General features: G+C 38.6%; 1 pseudogene; it reads left to right on the forward strand.

The window, feature by feature from the left end:
* Nucleotides 1-1739: 1739 nt before the first annotated feature.
* LOC139441412 (uncharacterized) lies at nt 1740-3343 on the forward strand (annotated as a pseudogene).
* The last annotated feature ends 606 nt before the right edge of the window (nt 3344-3949 follow it).

A 3949-nucleotide genomic window follows, 5' to 3' on the forward strand; every position in this document is an offset into this window, starting at 1 on the left:
CAACTAGCAGGTTCACCTCAGAAAGTGATGATTCTGAATGAATAATGCCACATCAGTGTGATTCTGTAGGTTGTTTTATTACGACATTAATCAAGTCTAAAGGAATTAATACCACAGCAGTGAGACTATGTTTATGTGGTGTACACTGACGCTGACTATACAAATCTGAATGACTTTAGTGGTTTACTGCACAAACATAATTGACTTTAGATATTCTTCTCCCTTGAAATTCTTCTGAGATTTGACTGATTTGTTTATTTAGAAAATGGCATTGAAGCATCTGTTTCTGTTTTTGAATGTTCTTGCAAACACCTTTGGTAACTGAACCAATGAAATGTCAAAAATCAATAAATATGATTTGTTATCTTAACAATTTTATTTTTTTTGCTTCTTTAAGGAAATATGATATTGATCATTCATAACATAGGTGCTAACATATATCAAATATACTAATGCCCTGAATGTTTTCCTACAATTAATACAGCTCACTGAATGAAGTTTTTAGTTCCATGTCAGTAGAAAAATTACATTGATATTTTTATGTACCGGTACTTTATTAGGTGTTTTCTGTGGATGCACCCATTTGGGTTAATGATATTCTGTTTAAAACTTCAATGAAACTCGTCTGTCAAGATATAACAAGTACTGATACAGTTCCAAAAAAATCTTTTAATCTCACCATGAACAAAGGCCCAAGTGAGCATATACCCAATGACTTTCATTTTTTTTGTCAGAGTGAATATGGTGTTATGTCACTTTATGAGCAAAATTCCAACAATATCATGATGGGTGACACCAAGCAATGTACCGATGTGGTGAATTGAGCGCTTCAACCACGAGAAGCTAGAACAAACTGGGAATATGAAGATGAAATGTAAGGATACCATCATACCAGGACTGAATGCTTTTCATTTGATATGCTGAACATCTAAAATGAAATATATATGAATTTGAAAAATGTTTTCACCAAAAGTACCTGCCCATAGATCTCAACTTTAAGGGGATATTTACAACCAAAATAACACAGAATATTACTACAGGTATCTGCTATGCCCAGGCTAACATTATTTACTAGGAGAAAGACATCTCGAAAAATTGCATCCGGATACCTGCCGGATACCTTCAGCAATGTTCAATTTTCATGGTTAGTTTCCAATATATTTTTAGGTGTTTCACACTTAATTGAACAAAATGCACCCCCCAAATTGTGACATGTTTTGGGAAACTCAGAATGAGGTATCCGGTGCCGGATCCCTGGACACCCAGATTGAGGTATACGGTGAGGTATCCGGTGCCGGATACCCGGATTCTAGGTGACATACTTTCAGGTGAGGTGTCCATGCCGGATACCACGGATCTGGTATCCGGCAAGGTATCTGCCACCGGATACCTGGACGCGTTTTGGGTAAGTGTCCGGTGGTATCCGGCAGGTATCCGGATACCGGAAACTGTATTTTTTTGCTGTGCTTGTAGCACGGGTTGCGACGGTCATTCCAAAATTGCGCGAGTTTGTGTAAAATTTAGTGACGTTGAATATGACGTCACATGCTTTCAGCCTTCGAACCGTTCCGAAAAAACTGCGTCATTTTGAAGCAATCGTTCGAAGTGTAACCATGTGGACTGATGAAATTGATGATATCACTTTGTCTCAAGCTGCAGAGGTGATCGAAATAAACTTTGCACTAGATCAACTAACGTTATCGCAGGCTTTGAATGTATTTGACATTAAAAGCAAAGACATGGATATTGATCTTGATAGCGGCAACTTTGAGATCGACTACGACCCGTTTGATAAGGACGAAAATGATTCAAAACGCTTCCCTAAGTCTGTCTCTGAACAACACATAGCATCTTTATTGAAAGACAGTGAAAGTAAGGACACGCGCAGCAACACAAATTGGGCTCTACCAGTTTTCAATGAATGTAAAGATATTCGGTCTCGACAAATGAAAGTGCCTGCGTCGAAGAATTTTACTGCTAATGATGTAAACACCTACATGTCAAGATTTGTTCTTGAAGCAAGAAAACAAAACGGAGATGAATATCCTCCAAAAACATTATTTCAAATTGTAACAGGACTGTTACGTAACATGTGAGAAGAAGGAAATATTCACGTGAACCTCTTGGATATAAAACAATTGGAATGTTTGCGTTTTAGACAAGTGTTGGATGCTGAAATTAAAAGACTGACTGCAAAGGGTCTTGGAACCAAAACCAAACAAGCCGAACCAATCACTGAAGAATCCGAAAACACACTTTGGGAGAAGAACATGTTTGGAGACAGTACCTCACAGAGACTACTCAACACTGTCTTCTATTATAACTGCTAGCTCTTTGGACTCCGTGCATGTGACGAGCACAGACGTTTACAAGTTGAACAGATAATCGTGGATAAAGATCAAATCGGAGATTATATTGAATTCAGAGGGACGACGGCGAAGAATTACAAAAGCGGTCTTTATCACCGTTCAGTGGAGGCCAAGAACATACGTCATCATACAACCGGGGATCTGCCGAGATTGTACAATACTTACCTGTCGAAAATTGGTAACACTGGACCATTTTACAGGCGACCACTGCCAGAGAAAGACATGATAACCTACGCTATAGCAGCCAAGTGATCAGTGTGAACAATCTTAAAACTTTAATGAAGAAAATGTGTGAAAGTGCTGGAATAGAAGGATATTTCACGAACCACTCCGGGAAACGTACTTGTGCAACGCGTTTGTATGAAGAGGGCATCGAAGAGCAGGAAATCATGCGTATAACTGGCCACAGAAGCACAAAGGCAGTGAGAAAGTACAAAAGACCGTCGCAGGAAATGCTGTCATCTATTGAAAACGTATTGGATCCACCCAAGAAAATCAAACTTGCCCCAGACTCGGAGGCGATCACGCCAAGTCATCCTAGATTGGATTTCAAGCCACACGCAGTTGTGAACGGTGAGAAAGAAAATCAACCAATTTATTACCTTAACTGTGTTTTTAACTTTTAATCTAATCAAGTTTAACCTTAGCAAAATGCGTTCTGTGTCCAGTTGACAGTTACATTGTAATCTCTTAATAAAGTTATAAACATTTCTATTGGGGTTTTTTTTGTGTGTTTTTTTTACGTTATTATTCTTGAACACTGTGTACAACACTATAGAAACATTGTTGTAAGTTTGAAATTTCTCAAGCTAGTAGGCGGGGCTTGCTGATCTTGGCATGAGCCAATGGTAATGATCTTTAACAAACCGTGCTCTTACTACCATGATACAGCACGGGTAAGATCAAAGGTACCGCTCGCAACCCGTGCTACAAGTGACTGTAGAGAGCTGTGCCTTCATCCAACAGATTATTGAGGTCAGTGGAACACGGTACAGACGCGAATAGATTTGAGCCCTGGGACACAAAATATATGAGTGACCAGAGCTACGCCTGTACATTGAATTCCATTAACCGGTTGAAAACTACTACAGCCTTGATGCAAATTCGCCGACACACTACTCCGATTTTGCTTTGACTTTGCTACCAGACGTTTCACATGTGGCTATGTGCGGTGCACTGACTTAATAAAACACACGGGGGACTGGGTTAATTCAAAATACCGAATATAACTATTCAAAATATTTCCAGTGAACATGAGCATCCAAACAATCAAAAGTGTTGTCAGTACAATGTGGAATTCAGCCACATTACATTTAAATTGAGATGTCGTTGTTCATGAATAAACATATTCAGAACATATTTTTTATTATGCTGTTATTTACGATCTCCGCAGCACAGTTCTTCTTTTGTATACACCAAGAAAATCAGAAAATTAGTCCTTGAGAAAAAAAGGACATCGGATTACACATGAATGGTTTAATAATGTCAGCTAATGACCAGAAACGGTCATATGCATCAATTAACTACATAAAGACGATTTTGAAGTATCTCTTATTGCTGGAAAAGAAAAGCATCAACAT

The sequence above is a fragment of the Haliotis cracherodii genome, unplaced genomic scaffold (assembly GCF_022045235.1).
Source record: "Haliotis cracherodii isolate W230 unplaced genomic scaffold, xgHalCrac1.p SCAF_40, whole genome shotgun sequence".
NCBI lineage: Eukaryota > Metazoa > Mollusca > Gastropoda > Lepetellida > Haliotidae > Haliotis > Haliotis cracherodii.